This window comes from Zonotrichia albicollis, chromosome 10, assembly GCF_047830755.1.
Source record: "Zonotrichia albicollis isolate bZonAlb1 chromosome 10, bZonAlb1.hap1, whole genome shotgun sequence".
In the NCBI taxonomy this organism is placed as follows: Eukaryota; Metazoa; Chordata; class Aves; order Passeriformes; family Passerellidae; genus Zonotrichia; species Zonotrichia albicollis.
In genome coordinates, this window is record NC_133828.1 from 25,601,210 (window position 1) to 25,613,165 (window position 11,956).

The following is an 11,956-nucleotide window of genomic DNA, read 5'->3' on the forward strand; positions in this document are numbered from 1 at the left end:
GTTGGAAGCTACAGAGCTATCTCATGTCTTAGGTTGCACTGTGACAGTACAGGAGTCATTCTTCTCCAGGGCAGGATAAATGGCAGTGCCAGTTTACAGGCATGCTCTGATGTGCCACACCTTTCCTAATGTCAGATTTAGGTGCCTTAGGTCACATCACATTTTCTGCCAAATCCATAAGCTTTTAACATGTGAAGTGAGTTATTTTCTGTTTGTTTTTGTGAGGTTTTTTTCCCACAAAAATTCTAGTAGTACAAGGCTTACAGTGAAGGTGCTAATGAACAGGTACAGTATGAAAAGGTTCACTGAAACACATGGTTAGTAAGAAAGAACAGTGTGTTTACTTCTAAAAAAAATTTAGTTTAATTAATTTTTAATTTAATTTTTGGTTTAATTTTCTTCTCATTGCAGCAGAGGGCCCATCAGAAAGCACGGGCTGTCAATAGGCTGCATGTACTGATCTGGAGCTGGTGCAGTCCAGCAGATCAAGTATTTCCTATCTCAGATGCTCTGTGTTGTAAACCCCAACTGGTGGCTTCCTTCTGATTACTGGGCCATGTAGAAACTGATGCTGGGAGGGTCCCAGAGTGGTTTGGGATTTTGGTTCTCTGTAGACATGAGCACAGAACCATTCAGGGTTTCTTCTTGATAAGTCTGTAGCTGGTCCGAGTGGGTTGATGCTTTGGTGTAGTTTCAGCTGTGCACTTGCATTGGAAATCACAGCCTGGAGAAATCTGTGTGCTAGGCTTGGACAATGTGAGAGGGAAGAGCTAGCCCCAGGAACAGACAAATGTCTCACTTCATTTGGGGATCCACAGCTCTTACCAGGTATGGACTGCTGCTGGATGAGGGTTGGTGCAAAGGCTGTTATTTGGAGAATTATTCCACAGGACTGAAAAAGATGGTACCACTGTGTGGTCGGGAGTCAAACCTCCCTGCTTGGGTAGGAGGGGATGGGCTGTTCAAAGAAGGGAGACAAGCAGGGTAAGGAAGATACGAGTATTTATAAACTGGCATTATGAAGTTACAATACAATACGGAGATAAGGATGATACATTGTCACTCAGCCATTTCACACATGATATGGGATTATGAAAGGTCCCAGAAACAGCAGAAATAATGACAGCACAAATACCACCTGTGAGGAAAGACTGGAGGAAATATGATTGCTTAGCCTAAAGAGGAGAAGTTCAAAGAGACATGTAGCCAGTTTTCAAATAACCATGAAGAAGAAAGGAATGACTTCTTCTATGCATCACTTGTAAATAGTGTGAAAAATAGTAAATGAAATCACAGCAAACAGAGGTCTAAATAAAGTACTGAGAAAAGCTTAATTGGCTGATAGGATAATAACATAGATGTCAGGGATATTGCAGACTTTCCATCAGTGGAGATTTTTAGAGAAAAAAGAGTTGAATACTGCCAGGAATGATATAATCTATGGTGACTCAGGGGAAGGAAGGGTAGATGCCCTCTTCCAGACCTGCTGTCTGTTGTTCTGTGTTTCAGTCTCCTTGTTGACAGTGACTTTGAAATTTTCTGGTTATTAATGAAAGCTAAATAGTTATTTTAAAGGAATAAACATTTCCATATGGATGGTACAGTGTATTTCGTACTCCACTTTTCAGGGAGGGAATGGAAAATGCTCTTTGAGTTTTCTGAGGAGATCTTTCTCTTGGAAGTAAATAGATAAATGAGTGCATTATAGTCTGCACATTGTGGGAAGGTATTGAGTTATTGTTAGCAGCTGTCAGGGTAATGACCAGGTGTGCTAAGAGGGGGACCTGGAAAGGCAGGCCCTGGTGCCTTCTCAGGTGAACAGAAAACTGCTCATTAACATCTCAGAAGTCTGGTACTAATGGCAAACTTCAAATTCATGCTGGCTGTGTTGAGCAGCATTCCCTAATAGCAAGTTCTGGTGGATCAGTGCTCACCTGAAGAAGTGTTTGGCTGCAGAGCTGAGGCTCTGTTCATGCAGCAGCCCTGGTGCTGCTGTACCCTCTCTGTGTGGAAGCAGGGCTTTCTCTCTGAGTCGTGCTGCCTGGACTGGCTCTCCCTGTGACCCAGCCTCCTGTGAGCCTGCCTGCTCACAAGGGCCTTGGCACATGTGGAAGAAAACAATGATCCCTGCACCATCATTTTTTCAGGACTGCCAGTCAACAGGACTGCAGTTTAAAAGAGAAAGTAGACTTCATGAGAATAATGATGTCTTAGGACCTCATAAAACCAATCCAAAGCTTCCTTTCAGCTGTGAGTTTGATCCAGGTAGTACAGCTCTCTGAGTTTAGGAAAAAAAATTGCTTTTTATTTGGAAGGTTGTGGCCTCAGATTTGAAGTAGGTCTTAACTCTCCATCTAATTACAAATTCTGGTTTTGAAAGCAAAGATGTTAGTAGTTACAGGTCAGTCTGCCATCTGCTAAATTTAGCTTTCAAATTTACTTAAAGTTTGGTTTTTACCCCTGCAAGCTAACCAAATCATTCAGCCAGTTTGATCAGGGTTTTGGCCATATTTACAGGATTCAGCAGATATGATGATAACTTTAGCTGGGGTTCAGCAACTGTGACAGCCACTCTTGTTACAGATAAGGGGAAATGGCTTGCCACCCTCCAGTACTTTCTGTTTCAGGGCACCTGCAGTGAGCACTAAAGCCTGCAGTTTCTTTTCTCTTCTGAACTGCTGGTAGACTGGCACTAGCAAGGACAAATTACAGCTCTTCTTTGGAGTAACAGCATTTGTCGAATGTTCTGAAGAGGAAATGGAAGTGATGAATGATGGTGTGTGGCTGCTTTTGGTTTTGTGGGTATGTTTTCATGGCACTGGTATGTCCTACATACTTTTTTTCAGCTTGAACTACACTAAATTACTACTTTCATGCAATAGACCTGCATTTGGAATACCAGCAGGAGCTCGGCTAGACCTGCTGTCTTGGGCAGGGGCCAATAATCTCTAAATCTGGCTGTTCCCTGGGTCCCAGGGAGTTCCTGTGCCACCTGTGTGGCAGGCTGCCTCAGAGGTGCCAGGTAACGCAGAGGTGCCATGCTGGCTGGGCACCACTTCCAAAACACTGGCAAGAGCCAGGAGGCACTGCTGACCCTGGAGCAGCTGGGTGAGGCCCCTTGTCTCTCCTCAGGCAATGGCTTGTGGCTCCTGCTGGGTTCAGGCGAGATGTGCGTTTGTCCCTCTTGGCATATTCACCTTCCTGGCACCTCTGCCTGGGCCTGAACTGTGCAGTCACCAGCTGTGGCCCCACATGGGCTGTCACCACAGTGGCCTGAGCCCCCTGGTAAACCCATGCCTTCCAGGACAGGCACCCATGTGGCACACTGCCTTTTGCTACTCTTGCTTCATGGAAATATTTTGTTGTTGAAGGTCATATAAAACAGTTAGAGATATACATATTTAAAATAAAATGCAGTTAACTGAGTGGAACCTCTTGGCTTTTACTCACCATGACTTGGGAAACACTCTCTTTTGACATGTGTTGACTGAACCAGCTTCCTAAGTATCAAATGGAGGGATGCTGTGTGTTTCCAGCCCGGGTAGCTGCAGCAGGCAAGGCAGCTGTGCTGTTTTCTCTCTCAGGAAGGCAGTTCAGGACATGCCTTTGTCTTTGTGTAGGGGGAGATTGACTAGTTTGTGTCCTGAGCTGTGACTTTGCCCTATTTTTTTGGCAGAATCCATTAATAATCATTCTTTCCAGCTTCTCCTCTTTGCTTGCTAGTTAAGTACTTGCCATGTGCAGCTGTTAAAAGTTGTTTCCAAAGAGAAATAAACTGGAGCAAAAACTTCTGTAATTGGAGATGGGGAGGAAAGCAGATGGGCGTTTTCAGTTTGTTGTCCTTGGATGCTTTTTGTTTCATTTATGCCACGCATTAAACCAGAGCCCTTTACAGGACTGTGTGCCCTCCTGCTTCTGCAATCTGTGTCCTCCCAGTCCTAGCTGGAGCAGCACCAATTTGCCTGTGTCCCTTGCAGGGATAATGGGGGCAGTCAGCATCAGTCAGAGAGCCCTGTGCTTCATCAGCAGTGCCATGATGTCAGTACAGCAAGATAGAAATCTCTTCAGGTCTCAAACTTTGACAAGGCATAAAAATAGTTTCCCTCTTTCTCTTTTTTTTTTTTTTTTTTTTGTTTGTTTTTTTTTATTTAACCCAAACCCCACATTATTAAGCACTCACAAATTTTAGTGCCTCTCCAGGTAGATCTGGGAATTTAAATTCCTGCGTTGTCTTTTATGTAACGTTAGAATTGCTTTGAGTTTGAAGGAACCATGGACTGATGAAAAACAGAACTGGTACATTGCCATCTATTAGATAATTGCCAAAACAAGTAGAGAAGCCTATTTCATAAATGAAATCTTCAGAAGCTATCTTTACTTACAGGGCTTCCAACTGAACAATGAAACCTTAGATTAGTCACAGACAACTTAACTGTGTGCCCTTACTGTGGGTGTTTAAATTGGCATCACCTGCTGCAGATGCATGCTGTGTACTCGGATGCATACCTGCAAATTTCATGGTCCCAGTATCATTAAGTATTCAGCTAAAGACCCAGGTCTCTAATCTGAAACCTCCAATTCAATGTTATCTCACCTATATTTCATGGACATATATATTGCATAAATATCAAGTCCTGCTGCAAAAGCAGATGGAAGGATTTATGTAAAAATGGCTTTACAAAGCTATTGTGAGTAAAATTTTTATTGTAGCTCTGTTCTAGTAAATGAAACAAAGTGTAATTGTGGTTGGTCAACACTTTGATCTCAGTTTGGCTTATAATGATATAAATATGAAGAATATTAGTATTGCCTGGATTTTGTTCTTTGCATTTTGGCAGCTTATTTATGAAATAATTGAAACGGCTCTTAGCTGTACCTCTCTTTTCCAAGTGACTTTTGACATTTTTTTCTTGCCAAAAGGCAGCGTTGGAAATACTTAACAGAAAAATTCATCCTCGTATTACTCAGGATGTTTTCCAGATTGGGCCAAGTGGAAATTGCTGGTGATAGGAACAGCACATGAGTATTGCTGGTGATTGCACACATGCAAATTCTGATGCTGAAGGCTGAGGTCTCTCCTATAGCCTGTGGAGAGATGTTCAGTGTGCTGTGGGTTAGATTTTGACTGCTCTGCAAAGAGACAAACTAAATCCAAATGGAGGAGGAAGAATTTCAGGTTTGTCCTTCCACTGCTTCTGCTGTAAATGGGAATCTGGGTGAGCGGCCACCAGGACTCAGACTCCTTGCCTGGGGCTATCCCTAAACACCAGTCCGCAGGTTCCAAAAGCCCCTGGGCTGGCTCTGCAGGCCACCAATTCGCTTTGGAGCTGCCCTTCCCTTCCCTAGGAGTGAGTCTAGAGCAGGAGCTCCTCTGTGGGGTTTCTGTACATATTTCCATTAGGTAGCAGGTTTTTTGTCCAGTAACTGGTGCTGGAGGCAGGAAGTGCTGGTCAGCTCAGAATAAGGCATATGATGGTTCAGCACATTCAGTACTCAAGAGGAAAACATGAATCTTTATTGTCCCTGCTGCTGTTCTGCTTTAGCCCTAGAACTTTAACTGGCAGCCCTCATCATTTATCATACAGATTCTCATTTCTGCTTTGCGATTATATCTTCTTCTAAGTCTAAGACTTAGGTCTGGAATGAAACCAGAGCAGTTCCTGCTAAGAACAGGTGGTACTTTTTTTTTAATGAAAAAAAATACTCTTTAAGATTTTTCTTGTAGTTCCAACTCAATATCAGATTAAAATCAATGTTTTTTAAAAGAGAAAATGATGGTCAGATTTAGTAGATTTTTATACATGATGCAAAGAACTAGACAATGCAGAGATAGTGACAACCTGCTTTATTTAATGATTCCTTAATGGTAATCTGATCTGTCACTTTTGTACAATCCATCTAAAGGTAGTTTTGAGGTTGTCTTATTGAACATTTTTAATAGCAGTAATGTGTTGCTTTCTCCGTCTGTATCTCTGAAGTTGCAGGAGAAGTTTACTGCTGGGTTCTACCCAGGCAGATAATTAGGTGGTGCAGGAGCGTAACATTTTGGCTTTGTTTTTAATATGGATTACAATAAGCCATCATTTACCAGTACTGGTGGGATATTAGGTGATCATGTAATTTCACATGCGCAATTAGATGTTTTCAGTAATATTATTGCTTTCCTTTTTTGTTTTTAAATTCATCCTTTTCAAACCAAAATGCGTATGGTAAGACATTTGAGATTAATTTTAATCTCTTATCCTTGATTTACCTTCTGGTTGGGTTTTTTATTGCTTTGGATGCAATTTCTAAAGTTTTATAGACCATTGAGAAGAGATAATGAACTTTTGGCCACAGTATCTTGAGTAGTTTGGGATGAGCTAAGATTGGCTCCAATGTGAAGAAGGGGCAGTTGAAGTCCCACAGTCTGGGGAGGGGTTATTTGCTCAAAAAAGAAAGAGAAAACCCTCTCATTGCTTCTGGTTACTCTTTGTCCCCTCTTTCCCCTCCCCTTTATTATTTCCATCCTGATTTTAAAGTCTCTTCCACAGGTTTGTTTTTATATTTCCCAGATTCTTTAAAAATAATGACTGAAACCATAGCAGCCCATGGGAAAGCTTTCCGAGACACAGCGTGAGCTAGAGGCAGGCCAAACCTCAGAGGCAGAGCTCTTTCCAAGCAAGGAAGAGTGGATACTGAGAGTTTCTTTGGCTGTTTGTGCAAATGGGTGCTTTGTTGTCCAGCTTCTGTGTGTGCAGATGCCCAGCTTCACCCTCTATCTGCATTTTGGGGGGTTGAAAGTGATAGTCATTTATTACTGTAAGCTATCTGTAAAATTTGTGAGAGTTTCATTTTGTAGCTATTCTCAGAGGAGGATCTAAGATAAAATACCTACCTTGGTAGATACTGAAAGTATGCAAAGTAATGGTATATTTTGTATATGATATATATTCATTTTTAAGTCAGTAAACTGAAAATTTTTAATTGCTTTTGTGCAAACTTGTGCTAGTTCCTTAGGCAATGTGAATTGTAAATAAGTAACTGTTTTGTAGCAGCCCAGCGGTGTCTGCAAAAAACTTAATTTTTCCTGGCAATGTTACTGAAATAAGCTTTCAAATGGCAGATCAAATGGTGTTTTACAGCTTTTTGAAGTGAAGGTCAGAGAAGGTTTGTGAACACAGGGAATACAGGGGATATGCAGAATGAGTTCTCCTGTAGTACCTACGCAGTTGGTAAGAAGTGGGGTGAGTTTCTGTTCAATATCAGTGGGTGGTTTGTGTGCAGGGCACAGAGAGAGGGTGCATTATGGGGAGTTTGTTGATAGCTGTGGTCCTTGGAGACAGATGACAGCATATCTTGCTGGTTGCTCTCCCCAGGTTCATGGAGCAAGGTACCAGCAGTGCTGAGCACAAGGCATGGCATCTCTGTGCCAACCATGGCTGTGGGCCGTGCTCCACCAGCCTTCCTGATCCAAAGGATGGGGTTGTGGGAGTCAGTGCCAGCCTTGCCTGCTGACTGTGACACTTTGCAAATTCATTACTTTGGTGCCTCACAAGTGATCTGGTTTAATGACTAACCCCGAGCTACAGTCCAAATCCTTCCTTGGGAGAGAACATCAAGGGACTTCATGGGGTGCCCTCTTCCTAATCTCTGTCTGACCTCAAAAAGTTCAAATGCTTCAGCAAAGTCAGAAGGTACAATGAGTCTCATCCAGTTGCCTCTGAAAACTGGCCTGAGCCTTTCCATGAACTCTAATGAGAATAAATTCAAGCTCTCCATCTCTACCCTGTCCAGTGGAGATTTCTCACCACTTTGCAGCTTCAAATCATTCAAAATTAACTTCAAGAATGGAAAATTAAGTTTTTTTAAAAAATTAAAATCTCTGCCAGACCTGGTTGCCTGTTTCTTACCAAACTGATTTATGGGTCTTGCTGCATTGAATTGAGGCTTTTATTGACAGTAACCTGGCTCTGAGGTGGTGGTTCTCTGCACTGTCCATGGTGGGGCAGGCTCCCTTACAATATGCAGATCTGGGGCTGGCTTTTGTTTTGTTTTTCCCACACTCCAGGCAGATCAGTCTTTGATTGCTCCTCTAATGGCAGGTATTCAAGTTACTCTAATTTATGTCAACACCTGGGCTGTAAAAACTCCAATGCACTCTTGCCTGTGCAGTTGGTCTTTCCCTGATGACTGCCCAGGCCACTTAGCTTTTTATTTGGGCTTTTGATGTGAAATCTGAGCTGATCTCTGTGCACTGTAGTTTTTCAACATTCTCATAGGAATATTGTAATATTTATAAGAGGGATTGGAAAACGATGCTTTCAATTCATTCCACATCTTGCCCTTATGTGCCTCAGATTTCCCCTTAAGTGGCACTTACTATTTTAATATCATTTTATAGATGCTGCCTTTAGTAGAACAGCCACAATTCACTGCATGTTTAGTAAGACTTAGTTGATTGTGATGAAAAAAATGCTTTATATTAAAAAAGCCTATCTGAATGCTGAATTGAATTCTAAACTCATAGCTACTGAGAAATGAAGCAATCTGGTAGTGTGGGAGGTTCTTGATCCTTTTCTGCAAGTATCCATTGTTGTTAAATGTTTTTGACTGCTGCTTCGTGTCATGCTGTTGATTAGAGAAAGATGAATGAAGGCACCATCAGCAATGGTGTTGTGCAGGTCGCATCATTATTCATTTAGTGCCCTGGGCATGGAGATGATGTGGTGTGGGGCATCCCATAGCTCCTACAGTGTGATCTGCAGCTCCAGATGGGCTCTTTTCATCCCAGCCTCAGGACTTGCAGAGGTTCACCCCTCTCATTATAACTGCTGCTCTGAAGGGGCTCTGTGCTCTGAAGCACACCTGTGGGGGGGACAGCAGAATTCCACCAGCAAAATCCCAGAACTTGCTCTCCATATTTGATTACTTTCTTGACTTTTTTCTATGTGTACTAAAAGTTGCAACAGCTCAAATATCCAAAAAACCCTCCATTTGGACTAATTTATGGTACTTTTGGCCTGTTATGCTACAGAAAAGTGGATAGAAGGGAAAAAATGCTCCAGGTTTCTGTCAATTTGATTCAAAGAGCAGGGTTGCTGTTGTGTTACACAAAGCAAACAAGTGGTGAGAGCTGTAGCAACCTAGAAATAGAAGTGGAGTAATAGGTGGAAAGGCAAAAGGTGGATATGGTCGTGTCAACAAAAGCTGTTTTCCCATGGTAACAAGCTGGGGATTCCAAAGGGCAGGCCATCCCTTTCTGCTTCTGGGTCACCAGATGTGGCTTGTGGGAAACATCCCTCCCTGCCCCTCACTGTTTGCTGCCTGCCACTGCCAGGCCATGAGTGACCCTGCCTGCTCAGAGATGACTGATGCCATGTTGTGAGGATAAGATGGAGGAAAAAGTCTTGGTTGTAAGTGCAATTATTTTTATTCTCATTTAGGACTAAATAATCTGGAGACAATACTCAGAAATTGCTAATTTCTGAACTAGCCTGTTCACACTACAAACAGCTCCTTGACTTTAAGACAATTTTGGGGAGAAAGCTGTGCACTGCTGAGCAGCCACATGACATTGAGTGAGCACTACTACAGTGATGAGACACTGGAAAAAGTAGCCCCATTGCAGAGAAGCTCTTGGGCTATATGTTAGGAGCACTATTTTGTGAACACTTAAGCGTTCACAACGAGGAGCAGATGAGGGAATAAGCTGGAGAGAGACATCAGGTCCTTTCTTGCCCCAAGTGTGTTGTCCCTGTGTGGAGAGGTTGCCCCTGTGGCCTCTCCAGAGCACTGGGAGTCAAGTGTCCCTTTCAAGGTCACCTCCAGCCTGTGAGAATCCTCCTTGGCTGTGCTGGGGCAGTGCCTGGATAACAGCCTCGTGTGTTGGTTCCAGCACTCACCTTGGTGAGAGGTGGGTGGGTGGTAGATGGTGAAGTGTTGCAGGCAGCTGCGCTCTGGAGCTGAAGGAGAGCTCACAAACAGCTCATCCTTAGCCATCACTTCTGTCTGGGAGAGAGGGTGAAGCCTTTTGCCCTAGGGTTTGCTGCAGAGTGGCTGGGGGAAGGGCCCTTCATCTTTTGGTGATAGCAATGGGATGGAGCTGGCAGAGGTGGCAGTGTCTGAGCATGTGTCCTCCTGAAGACTGGGATACAGCCCAGTAATTAGATTTTTCTGCTGGATTTGCCTCTGGCCTCCTGCTTGGGAACGATGCACATGTGCCTGTTTCAAGAAGAGTGAACTCCCTCCCGAGGTGCCTGGTGCAGCAGGGGCTTTGCTCCAGGTGTCCTGTGCAGCACTGAGGTCCTGTTCCCAGGGCCAGGTTACTATGGTGGGGAATGTGACCTGACCCTTGTCGCCTGGACAGACAGGAGTGTTTTTGTACAACTCCTCTGGGCACACTGGCTGAAAGAAATGATAGAGTATGGATCGGATGTAAGCAATTTCTGTTTTCAGTGAGTCAGATACTTTCTTCTATAGTGTGTTTGCTCTGACATAATCAGCTTTTCCTCAAGTCTACATCCAGACATGTAGACTGACCAAAAGCTTAGCTGTTTTTTCCAAACAGGACTATATTGGTTACCAGAGGCAGTCCTCCAAAGTTAGCCATTGCCTGTGATCCTCTGCATATCTTGAAAAGTATTTCACTGAAAAAAACCATCTTTTTAAAATACTTGGATTAAAACAACTTTCTGTCACCATAGCAGCCTATTTCTTAGCTGTAATTTTTTATGGATGCATCACCACTGGATTTTCTCCATAAAAGTCTCAATTGTGTTTGACAGATGAGGTTTGCTGGATGCAACTTGCTGTGGACCATAGGTGCATCTGGCTGTTACTGCTCTCACATCTGGGTCCTGTGCTGGCTCAGGGCTCTCTTGACTCACTAGTCACTGACACACACAGTAACCTGCTCTGTTACAGTATTCCTGTGGTGGTAGGAAGTAGATGCAAAGTGTTTGGGGGGTTTTAGGTCTCTGGGAAATTACCCAGTGTGGGCTGCAGATCATGCTGATTGGAGGATCACTGCACTTGGCTGGATGCTCTGGGAGGAGGGAGTGAGCATGAGGAGTGTGGAGGAAGATGGAGATGCTGTAGGGTTGACAGAGCACAGGGGATGACATGCACAGAGACATGAAAGCACCTGACAGCATCCTCACATTTTTCCCCTCCCTAGTCGTGTCTTTTGTTTGTTCTTGTTATTATTTATCTTTACTGGTCCTCACTAGCTCCCCAACATCTGCACCTTTCATATACCTCTTACAATGGCATCACTGAGCTACACTAACTCTACAATTTCTTGTAAAGGTATGTCCAAAACAAAAAACATATCCTCTCTCTGCAGCTTAAGTAGGGTGGGAAAAATGCTCACTGTGATACTGGCTTGACATGTTTCTTTCCCAAAAACTGCCCCATACGCTTCTGCCAGAGACCCTTCACATTCTTGCCTTCCACTTCTCTCCTTTTGGTCTCTGCCTGCAGCAGGACGGTGTTGCATCCCCCACATCAATCACTGCTGAATTGGAAAAGGTGCACTTCCCATTGGGACATACTCCTGTGTGTTGTTCAGCTTGGACCAAATCCTATTTCAGGGCCGCATAGATCTCATCCACTTCCACCTGTGCCTGTGAATAAAGCTTCTCATCCTTCACCCCTCCAGTGGGTCTAGGCAGGAGCTCTCCATCACTGACTGCTATACCTCCTCTGCCCTGGCATTTTGTGTAAAGGGTGGCATTTTTCAGTGTGGTGGAAAGTCATACTCAAAGTCATACTCATTTTGGGCACTGCAGAGAGTTTCCTTGAACTGCCAAAAGTCCCCAGTAAAGTAGGCTTCCTCTCTCTGGCAGCAGCAGCTCCCCAGAACTTCCCTGGGTCTCAGACAGCCAGAGTAACTTCTCTTCTATTGGTCTCTCTTTTGGCTGTCCAGATCTCTGCAGGTGGTTTTAGGGGTGAAAAGTTAGTGCCTACTTTTGGT

The 11,956-nt window shown here is 43.7% G+C and overlaps 1 protein-coding gene across 3 annotated transcripts in view; it reads left to right on the forward strand.

The window, feature by feature from the left end:
- WIPF1 (WAS/WASL interacting protein family member 1) overlaps window positions 1-11,956 on the forward strand; it is a 52,482-nt gene that overhangs the window by 21,117 nt on the left and 19,409 nt on the right. The gene's annotated exons all lie outside the window — the stretch shown is intronic.